The 14,032-nt window shown below is 41.2% G+C and overlaps 1 protein-coding gene across 10 annotated transcripts in view; it reads right to left on the bottom strand.

The window, feature by feature from the left end:
• Window positions 1-14,032, bottom strand: part of MICU3 (mitochondrial calcium uptake family member 3) — a 101,744-nt gene that overhangs the window by 72,265 nt on the left and 15,447 nt on the right. The window lies entirely within an intron of this gene.

The following is a 14,032-nucleotide window of genomic DNA, read 5'->3' as shown; positions in this document are numbered from 1 at the left end:
CAGTATATGAATTGATAAATAAAATAAAGAAATACAGTATTTCAAATATGAGTGGATACTGGGAGTTACAACATAGGAAAAGTCCTTGGTTGTTGCTGGAGAAAATGACAGACATGAACATTACTTGAAGGAGGGTCATATTTGGTTATTACCCTTGTGGCTACATGAGGGATCGCAGGAGGGGACACCAGTGGAAGGGATAAGATACCAGAACAGGAAAAGTATGGCAGATGTATATAGGATTTATTTGCCAAAATCCTGAAGAAAGTGTAAGACCCAGACTGTGGATACCAGCCAGGAATAGGAAGAAGCACAGAGACTCAAGCAGCAGTCAAACTGGCTGGAGTCCACTATTCAAGGGGGAGATGAGTAGACCAAGTCAGGAGGAACCTGGACTCAAGAGGAAATTTCTTATTGTTGTTAACCAACCAAAAACGAATCCCAGTGCCGTCAAGTTGATTCCGACTCATAGCGACCGTGTAGGACAGGGTAGAACTGCCCCAGAGAGTCTCCAAGGCGTGCCTGGGGGATTCGAACTGCCGACCCTTCGGTTAGCAGCCATAGCACTTAACCACTATGCCACCAGGGTTTCCGTTATTGTTGTTCACTGCTGTCAAGTCGGCCCCAGACTCATGGGGATCCATGCAGAACGGAACAAAACGTTGCCTGGGTCTTGTGCCATTTCCACAGTTGGTTGCAGAATGGACCACTGTGATCCACAGGGTTTTCACTGGCTGATTCTCAGATTGCCTGGCCTTTCTGCCTAGTCTAAGTCTGGAAGCTCTGCTGAAGCCTGTTCAGCAACATGCAGCCTCCACTGACAAGTGCTGGAATCAAATTGGCATTTCCTGGGTGGAAAGTGAGAAGTCTACCACTGAACTGCCTGGGGAATTGGCATACAGTCATTGGAGGTATAAGGCAGGAATCCAGGAACGGAGGACTGGGAGATAACACTGGGGCTAAATCACAGAAATCAGTTGCATTAACAATGTCTAAAGTGGCCAATTAGCCATTAACCTGAAGCACCTTATATTCTCCTGTTGGTCTTTGTGTCCGTGGTGAGACTGAACCTACAAGTGGGCAGTTCAGTGAGCTTATATAACAGAAGATACAAGACCAGTCCAGTAGACAAAGTTAATACCCTTTCATCAAAAAACAATCATCTCCCTTCCTGATGATCAGGTCCTTTCCTAAGTAACCCCTTTTCTATCATACTAATTAAAAAAAAAAAAAAAAATTTTTTTACTAATTAGGGTAGCCAAATTCCTCAAATTTTTTAATGGCTCAGACTCAACAGCAATGTGCTCACTTCTCTCTCACAGGAGCACCCACAGGTCATCCTAGGAAGGCCTTGGTGTTGAGGTGGGCGGGATGAGGGAGCCTGGCTTCCTACAGCCATTCAGAGCCCCAGGGTGATTGATGACGACTCTGCTAAGGGAAGGGAAAAAGGCAGGACAGAACTTCACATGAGAAGCTTTTGTAGCCTAGGCCTAGAAGTGGCTGACACGACTTCTGCTCACATTCAGTTGAAGGGAGTTTAGCCACATGGCCACACTTTAAGTGCAAGGGTTGCTGGTAAATGAAGAGCTGGAGAGCCACGACCCTAACTATTATAAAAACAAAAAAAACACTGCCGTCCAGTCCATTCCGACTCATAGTGACCCTATAAGACAGAGCAGACCTGTCCCGCGGGGTTTCCAAGAAGCAGCTTGTGGATTCGAACTGCTGACCTTTTGGTTAGCAGCAAAGCTCTTAACCACTCCACTACTATGGAGAGAAAAGATATGGTCAACAGGTAGCAGTCTCTATCACAAGTTTGAGTGACATCAAGGATTCATGGAATACAAAGGATGATAAAATGAACATTAAAATTATATATATAATATGTTTATTTTATATAAATATATAAGATAAAAATTTCAAGAAATGCACTTCCAAAACAAATCACACCTGTACATTTAAAACCTACAGGTAACACTTCTAAAGCACCTCCTCCGTATCTCAAACTGCTGCGATTCACTTAGGTTGACAGTTCCACGCATTTTACCCTTTGCAGATTGTATCTCTTTCTTTCCAAAGTCTTACAAACAGTCACAACTGGCTTGAAATTTAACATTGTTTGCACACGCACTCTCCCCAGCTTTGTTTTTCTGAATTTGGCAAAACGCTTCAGTAATTCTGACCTTTTCCCAAAACACTGCGGTGAGATTAAGAAAACATTGCTAGATCTGGTCCTCTGTCCTTGGTGGTTAAAGAGGTGGTGCGCAAACAGAGGCTTTCTGCTCCACCTCCACAGACCTGCCCATGTTAGCTAAGGGAGGTCGACCAGTTATCACTGCTCTGCAGTTTCATTTGGAAAAATGGAACTGAACCACCTGCAGATAAAATGATCATGGTCTGGAAACCTCTGCTCTACAATTACAGAACTTAGTTACTGCTAAATTTGATAAGGAATTGCTAGAGTCAAAATTCCAACTACAATACCTAAAAACTCTAAATCTAACAAGTAACAGAAACAAATGAAATACAGTTACTAATTACCTGCAAATCGTATGTATAGATTTCTGTTTCAGATTGTAACAATTTTATTTGTTTTGTTAACACGGTAAAACTCACTCTGAAATTCCATCACGTTGAAATTAACATGATGAAACAACAATATGTGTGATTTCAAAAAATATTACCTACTAAAAAAATTTTTTTTAAATGTAATAAAACTACAATATCCAGGCTTCAATGGACATATTCTAATTAGATATGTTAAAGTTTCTACAGTGTTGTTTTTCATAGAATATGAAAATATAGACATTTTAAGTATAAGGTAAGGCATCACTGCAGTATTTTTGGGTGTCACACATTTTGTTGAGGAAATGGAATTTTTCACATCAAAAAAGCTGCTGCAAAGCTCCTGTTCAAAGCTACCCAAGCACAGACTTCAGAGTTGGAACATGAGTGATCTTACTGGTAGGTGCAAGGCTAGCCAGCAGAAAGATGAAACGACAGGAATCTAGAGGTACATGACAATTTAAATTTGTCTTTTCATTTTATTTCTTCTAAGAAATTATAATTTACTTCTTCTAGGAAATCGGATGAAATTCTATTCATGTTTGCTGAAAGTGTTTAAGAAATCTTCTTCCTAGCTCCAGAATTCTATATAGCTCAATCTTGTTGTCTCTGTTTTTCTGAGAAATTGTGAGCTACATTCCAGGTCTTTAATCTTGTTTTTCCTGATTATAAAAATGGAGAATTTATGTGGAAACAAAAATTTCAAACACACCTGTAAAACAGCATACATAATTTATTCATAAAAATAAGCAAAAACCATTTCCAGGTAACTTTGGGGATCTTCTAAGTCATGCTGTCAGAAGAAAGATGGGAGGCTTAAGAAGTGGTAGAAATAATAGTTTGCATTTTTTAATTACCTCATCTTTCCAAAAGAAATAAAACTATTGTGTCAGTGCAATTATCTTCTTTGGAATTTCCAAACTCACACCCTTCCAACTTAGTACTTAGATGTTACTTCTTAGGGCTGTGAACCTGGGGCCTTCAGGCAACAGAGTACACCATTACCCTTCCTACGAAGAACAGAAAGCAAAGGTTCACTGCCAAGGCACAGTCTCATGTTACTTCGGGTCAGCAATTCGAAAATGTACTCTATGGTAAGGTCTGGTTTTCCCAGGGAGGCCAGATTAAATGCCAGATAGAGGATTAACTACGTGACGATTGGAGAAACTGATGCCTACAAGCTGATAATACCCTAATGGGGTAATCCGAAATAATTATATCAATTACCTAAACACTGTATAATGCATTAATTACCTTTTACTAGCTGAGAAATGAGAATGCAGATTGGAAGAAGAAAATATAGAAAACCATTTGTATTAAATTATTTAGATTACTTATCCTTATTAGTTTCTTCAAACACCATTTGTTTTATATTAAATCAGATCAATACTAACTTTTTTTATAAAGAATGATTTGAATATTCACTTGATTTCATTAGGAAGTGTAGCATTTAATACCAGGGTCTACCTGATGTGGGTAACTGTGCCAACATTTTAATAAAATATTAAAGAAAGAATATCTTACAAATTTGCATTTTTATTTTATACTTTTTCTTATATTTCATAAGAATCTTATGGGACACGCATTCTATTTAAGTAGCTAAAAAGATATTCATGGAAGTATTATACTTGGCTTTCTCATATGGCTTCAGGCTCATTTAAACGTTTTTTAAGAAGATAAAAGAGGTAACATATTCTTTCCTTTTTGGGTGGTCGAAAGGTTAAACACCAAATTCCCAGTGTGGGAAAATCCCAAAGTACTCTAGGTGAAATGTTTTGATGCTTGGTAAATGTATCTTTGCAGAAATACACACAGCTAATTTTTTTTTTAAAGACAAACCAGTAGCATTTCCCTGGTTGAGATCAAATAAATAAAAAAGAAGTTGCTAGATAGAGCAACTTCAATTTATGACTATAAAGCCTCTACTCGTATGGCCATAGTAGCTTAGACTATACAGTTCTTTACAAGTTTACAAAGTACTTTCCCATACTTCATCTCATTAGTTGACAGAGGGCTGACATGTGAAAACATTTAAGGAGGCCATGTAGTACTGTGATTCAGAGTGGAGATTTTCATTTTCTCACCTACTCACAGGCTTGGCTCCAGCAATCCCTCCCTCGCCACGCACACCTTATTAATTCTTCCTCCTCTGTTGAATATTTACGGGTGGCACGAGCAGTTTGCGCTCAACTACTAACCTAAAGGTTACAGTCAGAATCCACCCAGTGGTGCCAGGAAAGAAAAGTCCTGGCGATCTGCTTCTGTAAAGATTACAGCCAAGAAAACCCTGATGGAGCGGTTTTATCCTGTAACACGTGGGGCTGCCGTGAGTTGGAATCAACTCAATGGCAATGGGTTTGGTTCTTTATTTTTTTGATTATTTATCTTCAGCATCCTAACGTATTGCTATTTCTCTTATATCAGAAAACTCCCTGTCAATTCCAATCCTCCTTTACACCAAGGGTACTGGAGAGAGCTGTCTGTATTCTCCGTCTCCAATTTCCACGCACTCCTTTGAAGCTACTCCAAGCAGGCTCTCCTCTTCGCTATGCCATTAAAGCTGCTCGTCAAGGTCATCAGTGATCTCCTTATTGATAGATTCTCAATTTTCATTTTACAGCCTTTGACCTAGTTGATGACTCTCTTTTCCTTAATTTCTTTACTTCTTTCCCAAGGTCTCATGCTCCTGATTTTCATCCTACCCCTCTCAATTTTTACAATGCTCCGCTGCTCTTCATAAGGTTTTCACTGGCTGATGCTTTTCAGAAGTGGACTGCTGGTCCTTCTTCCTGGTCTGTCTTCGTCTGGAAGCTCAGCTGAAACCTGTTCTCCTTGGGTGACCCTGCTGGTATCTGAATACCGATGGCATAGCTTCCAGCATCACAGCAACACACAAGCCCCACAGTACGACAAACTGGATGTTTACCTGTGTTCTATTGACTATGCAAAGGCATTCGACTGTGTGGATCATAACAAATTATGGATAACACTGCGAAGAATGGGAATTCCAGAGCACTTAATTGTGCTCATGAGGAACCTTTACATAGATCAATAGGCAGTTGTTTGAACAGAACAAGGGGATACTGATTGGTTTAAAGTCAGGAAAGGTGTGCGTCAGGGCTGTATTCTTTCACCATACCTATTTAATCTGTATGCTGAACAAATAATCCGAGAAGCTGGACTATATGAAGAAGAACGGGGCATCAGGATTGGATGAAGTCTCATTAACGACCTGCTTTATGCAGATGACACAACCTTGCTTGCTGAAAGTGAAGAGGACTTGAAGCACTTACTAATGAAGATCAAAGACCACAGCCTTCAGTATGGACTACGCCTCAACATAAAGAAAACAAAAATCCTCACAACTGGACCAGTGAGCAACATCATGATAAATGGAGAAAAGACTGCAGTTGTCAAGGATTTCATTTTACTTGGATCCACAATCAACAGCCATGGAAGCAGCAGTCAAGAAATCAAAAGACGCATTGCATTGGGTAAATCTGCTACAAAGGACCTCTTCGAAGTGTTGAAGAGCAAAGATGTCACCCTGAAGACTAAGGTGCCCCTGACCCAGGCCATGGTATTTTCAATCACATCATATGCATGTGAAAGCTGGACAGTCAATAAAGAAGACCGAAGAAGAGTTGATGCCTTTGAATTATGGTGTTGGCGAAGAATATTGAATATACCATGGACTGCCAAAAGACGAACAAATCTGTCTTGGAAGAAGTGAGGCCAGAATGCTCCTTACATGCAAGGATGGCGAGACTGCATCTTACATACTTTGGACATGTTGTCAGGAGGGATCAGTCCCTGGAGAAGGACACCATGCTTGGCAGAGTAGAGGGTCAGCGGAAAAGAGGAAGACCCTCAACGAGATGGATTGACACAGTGGCTGCAACAATGAGCTCAGGCATAACAACGATTGTAAGGATGGCGCAGGACTGGGCAGTGTTTCATTCTGTTGTGCATAAGGTCGCTACAAGTCGGAACCGACTTGATGGCACCTAACAACAACTAACCCTCTCAATAGTTCCTTCTTGGTGCTGTTGCTGGCACTTTTCATCTGCAGAGTATCCCAGAGCCAGTCCTTGGGCCTTCTCTTTTTATTTTTTTTATCTATAATTACTCTCCCATAATCTCATCTAGCCTTTAAATATTACACTGACAAATCCAAAATTTGTATCTCCAGCTCTGCTCAGTAATATAAATTACATGAAGGCAGGAATTTTTATCTGCTTGATATATACATGTACTTCAATTTCCACAGTGCCTGGCTTACAGTAGGCTCTCAAATACTAGCTGAATAAATGAATGAATGAATGAATATGGTTGGAAAGTTTCAAAATTTAAAGCATAATATATATTAAAAAAATCAATACCAATCCAGTATCGACACTGCAGTTGATTTAAAAAATGTGGGGTGGGGAAGGACAATAGTAAAACAGATTTCATGACCTGTCTCTTTTGGAACGGGAAATTTTCTGGTACTTATTTATCCTCCTTTTAGATGTATATAATATTAAAAACCTTTTTAAATGTGTGTGTAACCATGTGAAGACTAGAAATAGGATATATAACTTCAAGCCACTTCAAAAAAAATAAACTCAATGCTGTCAAGAGGGGGAAAAATGGTAAGAAAACAGGACAACCTAATATAAGGCCATTAAGAGAAACAACATACATTAATAGAGCAAAAATAAATGCGAACATGTCAATTATCACAATAAATATGATTGGATTAAACTCCCCATTAAAAGAGAATGAGCATAATATTTGTGTGTGTTTAAAGCCATATAAATGTTCTTTACAAGAGTCAGTTAAACATTACTCAGAATGTTTGAAAATAAACAGATGGAATTAAGAGTCAAAAGCATTAAACAGGACAAAGAAAAATTCATCAAGAAGATATTACACACATGAACAAAGTAATTTAAAATTATGACAGAAAAACTGTTACAAACACAATGAGAATTTGATCAATTCACAATCATAGGTGATGATGATTTAATTAGAAATTGACATATGAAGTGGAGAAACTAGTAAGAAAAACAGAATCTGAATAACATAAGATACTTATTACTTTGTTCTTAGCAAGCATAGGCTATGTCAACTGTCTACTTACTTGTCTTCATAAAAATATTAGTAAAGTAAAAAGGTAAAAATTATATACATATGATGAAAGAGTCTGTTTATAGGTTTATGACTTTTTCTTAAAAAAGTGTGAAGCGAGAGAAAATATTTATGACCTATAAAGTAAGACTTATAAAGTAAGACTTAGTATTTTATCCTAAAAACAAATAAACAAACAGAAAAATAGCAAAGGATATTAACAGGTAATTTTGCAGAAGAAAAACTACTAAGTAATTCACTGCACCACAGGCCACCCCTTGGCTCTTCTAGCCACTGGCCCATTCTTACCTGAAGGATTAACTTCCCCCTCCTAATCAATTTACCAGTCCAAAACAGTCATTAACAATTAGTCCCTCAGTAGGGCAGAGTCCTCAACGGTGAGGTTACTCAGGTACCAGCCATTCAGGTCTGCTGCAGGTGTCCATCTGATCTGGTCAAGTTCTCCAAAAGTTGTCTCTATGGCCTCTGATAAAATTTAACTGATAGAAGATTATTCTCTTGCTCTGAGTCTCTCTCAAGGTATCAGCATAATGTTAGATTCCCCCCACTGCATAACCCATTTATTCATTTCTTTACCTTCAGCTATTATTTCTCCTTCCTTCCATCTGTGATTTATTTTTACCCAAACTTTTCAACCTTGGGAAGGGACATCAGATTCAGCCGCTGTGCCAGTCCAGGTTGCTGGTGGCAAGACCAGTCTAGCAAATGCTTCCCCCTTCAGTTCACTCCCACTCACGTTGGGAAGGTTTATACAGGTGCTAGTACATTCATGTTGGGTAGGGTTACACAGGTACTAGTAGACTACCTCGACCACTAGGCAATATGGCAGTATTCACCGTGAACCCCAATTTTACAAGATGGGGAAAAAGTATAACCCATCCCATCAGGCCCCTGAGAATTCTGGCATATGAGTTCAGGGGTATAGTTAACAGTCTCTTGCTTGGGGGTCACCCCTGCTTCTGGCACCCACGGCTGCACCTCTAGTCCTTGGATCACACCATCCAATAGGAAAAAAGTAATTTTAGGTGATGTGGGGAAGAACTGTACAGTGTTGTACCAGTGTCCTCCTCAATGCCTCTTCCCAAGATCCCCCAGAGGAGCACAGGAATCAGTCCAGTGGTGATCCTCCCTTTGTCCTGCTCATGTTGAGTGTGAGCACACACTCATGAAGGCATGTGAGACAGCCCTTCATGCCTTTATCTCTCCCCTCCACCTGTTTTAGATACCAAATGTTTCAACTGCCCATTCCAATTCTCTATCAAACCATTAATCTGAGGGTGGTATGTACCATGGTATGTCCATTTAATATGATGTTTTTTTTTTTTTTTTGCTTGCCCAGTGCTGCACTCTATGGTCTGTAATGTGTGTTCGTTGGTCTGATGAAATATAACTTGGTGGCCCAAACTGGTATAGTATCTTTTGTTTTAATCCCTTAATGGTGTTTTTGGCATTGGCATCTGTCATGGGATAATCAAAGCCCAGTCCAGAGTGAGGATCTACTCCTGTGAAGACCATCTGTAGCCACCTGGGGTCACTGCCATCATTGGTCCAATATAATTAAGTTGCCAACTATGTGCAGGGCCTTCCCCCTGGGGAATCTGCCCCTCAGCCATCTGCAGCCTCTGTCTTTCTTGCTGGCAGACAGAGCAGTCCTCATTGGCATTTTGTGCCTCAGCACCCTCATGTCTGCTCACTTCATGGACCTAACTGGCTACTTCAAGTGAGTCTACCAACAGGTCCACTTGCTGATTCCAACTGCCTTCCAATGCAGGAAGGCGGTTCTTCTGACAGGCATTGATATGTCCTACTCTAATACACCCTCTAAACTCCCAGAGTGCTTTCCATACATCCATGCCCTACACGGGTATCCCTTTAATAGTCCAATTTGCCACTGCCCATTTGCCTGACCATATAGCCAGGCCACTGGCCACTGCCCATGAATCAGTAAAAATTGAAACATATGGGCTCTCGCCTTGCCCAATTCTTCCATCATGGCTAGGAAGATAACAAGCAGTTCAGCCCATTTGAAGTGACCTGTTCTTACCTACTTCAATCAGGGTTATTTCCATCTTCTGGTCTTAATACAGCAGCTTTCCACATCAAATGCTGTCCATGTACCCTGGAACTGCCATTCGTGAACCAAGCAGCCTTCTGCTGGTCAGAGGAAGTTGTTCGTAGGGCACTGTCCACGTAGCAATGGGCTTTGGCAAATTCTCAAGTGGTTCCAGGGTATAGCTTATGAGAAGAGGCTTCCTGCTTGTGGATATGGTGGGTGTCTCCCCGTGTTCTTCCAGTAGCTTGTTCTTGTATGAACCATTTCCATTTTATTATGGAACTAATTTGGGCACTGCCTTCCTTATTAGGCTGTTTCTCTGACATCATCCAAGACATTATGGGTATTTTTTATCATTGAGGCTGTCTCCATCAATGCCCAATAGCAGGTGACATGTATGTATCATGCTGCAGCATCTGGAAATCTTCTAGTCCAGAATCCCATGGTCATTCTAGGTTGGCATTCTCAGGTGTCTGCCATAAACTTCAGTCTGCATAAGCACATGTGGCAGATGCCTCCAAAATCATATCTGGATGTGGATCATTAAGGGCCTAAAGGCAGGGAGAGTAAGGCCGCTTTCTGTAAATCAAACATAGTCTGCTGTTGCTCTGGCACCCATTCAAATGTAATTTTCTTCCAAGTGGTTTTACGGATGGGAGCCAGCAATATTCCCAGATGTGGAATATGTGTTCTCCAAAATCCAAACAGACCAACCAAATGTGGAGGCTCCTGCTTAGTCTTTGGGGTAGGTAGCAACAGCAACTTATTCTTGGTTGCCTGCGGAATGTCACGGATGGCTCCTGCTCAAGTTATTCCCAAGAATTTAACTGCTTAGATAGGGTTCTGGATTTTTGCTTGATTTATTAACTAGCGTCTCCTGGTCACATGGGCCACCACTATATTCAAATCAGCCCTAGCCTGTTCAGTGTTTGATATTAATATAATATCATCAATGTAATATATCATTACACTCGAGAGCTGCACCAAGTCCAAGTCTCTTCTAACCAAACTATGACAGGAAGCTGGTGCATTCCAGTAACTCTGTGGCAATACAGTGAAAGTAAACTGGGATCATTCCCACATGAAATCAAACAGGCTGGTTCTTTTTCAAGACTGGGATTGAGAAAAAGGCATTTGCAAGGTCAATTACTGAGTACCAGTTTCCTACGGCCTGCTGTATTTTCTGCATTGCTTATACTACGTATGCAACAAGTGAAGCCAGGGGTGGCACTACTTTATTTGGACCTCAACAGTCTACTGTCGGCCTCCATGAGCTATCTGACTTTTTCACAGGCCATAAAAGGCTGTTATACAGAGAAGTTGTTGGCACCAATGCTCCAGCCTTTGGCATGTCTTTAATCAAAGCAATCATCTCTTTTTGTCCCCAGATGTCCCATGCTGTTTCAAATTAACATCCTGAATGGGTTCAGGCAATTCTAATGGTTCCCGTTTAGCATGCCCAACCAACACTGGCCTAAAGGCAGACTTACAAGCCTTCAGTTTCCAATCTCATGTGAAGGAACTGTTCCCTAATGAGACATAATATTCATACTAACAATACATTCAGGTAAGGGAGATGCAACCACTTCATACACGATGTTTAAATCTTCCAGTTCTCATCCAAGCTTTCACCTTTGTCGCAACAACTGGTGCATACCCATATCCTTCCAGTCTAAGCTTAGGCCCCTTCAAGATTTTGACAGGTTTTAGGACTATAGTACACTGATTTCTGCACCTCCCCAGGCCATTTCACCCACACATGTGCATATGGCCTTGAGTCCCCTGCTGGGGGCTGGATCAGAAGACCCTGGCACCCTCCCCAATCCTTATCTTGATCAAGTAGCTGAGCCTCTGCTTCAAATGGTCCCAGGTGAGACTTTCCATCATTAAATTCCTCCTGGCTTGGCTGAACAGAACAAACTTGTTTAGGCCTCTTTAACGTCAGGAGACCAGCAGGAGTTGCTGTTGGTCCACCCAGCCTCCTGTAGTTCTGCATTAGAACCTTTGTCTCAATTCCATCAACGTCCGCTATATTCATCCCATTCTTAGTAACCATTTAAAAGTCTCCGTTCTGCTGGGATAAGTTCTTTTTCTACTGCCTCTTCCCATTCTCCTATGAACCACCCTGATGTTTCTTGCATCTCTAAGACCCATGCAAGGCCCCAACGAGGCTTCTTGGATTGTCACTGTTTCACAGCAGCGAGGTTACACGAGCCGTCCATGTAGAAGGGGCTCCCTTGATTACTGTGACCTGTGTCAAGGAGCATGCTCACTGGATCAATATCCTCATCACCATAAAGCCATCCCAGCAAGCCCTCCATAAGCAGCAGCACATCAGCTGCTTCCTCTGGAGTGTTCCATTGGGTATTCAGAAGGAGTGAGGGGCAGTTTCCCCTCTCAGGGCAAACAAATCTCACTGCAGATTTTATCCAGTCCACCAGGCTGGCGGTCCCCTCCAGGCTAACCTGCTGTTTAACTGGGTCTTCTATCATCATTTGGGACTGTTCCATGGTGAGTTATGGGTCTTGCATCAACCCAAACATACTCTTCCATTCTGCAGCATTCAAAACTAAAGACACAGGCCCTAAATTAGTTACTCTCACAATCCATTTTAGTAACCGATTTCCAAACTGAAGCAACTTCTTCACACTATATCCCCTGGTTTCAATAGTTTCTTGATTTTGCTCGTTCCCCTCCAGGACTACCTTCTTGGTGTCAGTGGTCACAGGGGTACTTCCTGTTGTTCCGACATGACTTTTCCCTTCCAGGTCAGCTCTGAGACTAGCAGTCATACCTCTGACTGGACTGATCTGGGCTTGGTTCAGTGCTATATTCCGCCCCTACATTCTTTTTCCTCCACCACTGCGCTATTACTGAAACAGCCACCAAGGAATTGTAGGTCTCGCCCTTTCCTTATCACTCTGTATTTCCTTGTGCATCCAACTAGCCAATTCCTCAGGAGTTAGATCCATCACTCCTACTTCCCACGAATAGCTCTTGCCTTGGGTAACTGATTGCAACACAACAGCTGCTTCAATCCACGGGTGTTTTTTATCCCATCCAGAAATCAAAGGTTTTTCATTCTCCCGTTTATCCCTTTTTCCAAAACCATATATTCCAATGAGTCTGGGCTGTTGCAGAAAACCCCACAATTCTTACACCAACTAAATGAATAATTTCTTTTACAAGGATCAGCACAAAGCTGATTCCTATGAGGAGGAGGTTAGAGATGTCCCAAATGTCCAACTTTTCCAAACTGCTTTACCATTTCATCATCAAGTACTTCCTCTCTTCTCTTTGGGTTTGGTAATCCACAGCAACATCTCATAGAGCTCATGAATTGTACCTACAGTTAAGTAGTTTATTAGGGAAGTAAAAGGGTACAACTCGGAATTGGTATCAACTTGGAAGTAACAGGAACAACTCAGGACACAGTTACTCATCAGGACAACTTCTTCTTGCCCTCTGCCACTGGGCCCTGCTGCAGCCTTGCTGCCACCTCGTGCCAATCTCCTGGTTCCTGCCATCTTGTGCTGTCACTCTTGTTACTACTGCACTGCCATCTCTCACTGTCTTCCGTGTTACAGCTCCTCCCTTTTTCTCTCCGTGTCTCCCTTTAAGCCTAGCAAGATAGTAAATCTATCCAATCCCCTCGTTAGGGTGCCATACATCTTATTTCCATGGTCCCACCTGCACGAGTGCCATGGACCTCACTTACATTATTAGCAAGCTATCATATCGCCTTGGTGGGCCACAATTACCTCACTTGCATAGTCCCATCCAGTCATTTGGTGTGAGTTACAAAGACTACAGCTAGAAGGGCCATATTAGGTAATTTACTGTATCACACATATACTGTTTAATCTATCCACTAAGTTTTTCCCCCAACTATTTTATACTTCTAGAAGTTCTATTTGATTCTTTATTGAAATGTGCCTGTTTTTCATACTGAGTTTCCATTATGTCTTTAATAATTTTGAATATACTCAATTTATAAATCCACTTCCATAGAGTTGATTCCAACTCATAGTGACTCTACAGGACAGAGTAGAACTGCCCCACAGGATTTCCAAGGAGCGGCTTGTGGATTCAAACTGCCAACCTTTTGGTTAGCAGCCAAGTTCTTAACCACTGCGTCACCATTATACTGTCCTATTATCAAACTTGTTAGGAGTCTAATCATTTAGTTTGCTGACTCTTGTTCATAGAATTTCATGTATTTTCTTTAAATTTTGGCATCCTCAGCTAGATCTTACCTATAAGAATCACAAATGGTCAATG

The sequence above is a fragment of the Loxodonta africana genome, chromosome 19 (genome assembly GCF_030014295.1).
Source record: "Loxodonta africana isolate mLoxAfr1 chromosome 19, mLoxAfr1.hap2, whole genome shotgun sequence".
In the NCBI taxonomy this organism is placed as follows: domain Eukaryota; kingdom Metazoa; phylum Chordata; class Mammalia; order Proboscidea; family Elephantidae; genus Loxodonta; species Loxodonta africana.
The sequence above is the reverse complement of the archived record's forward strand: the minus strand, read 5'-3'. Positions and strand labels throughout refer to the sequence as shown.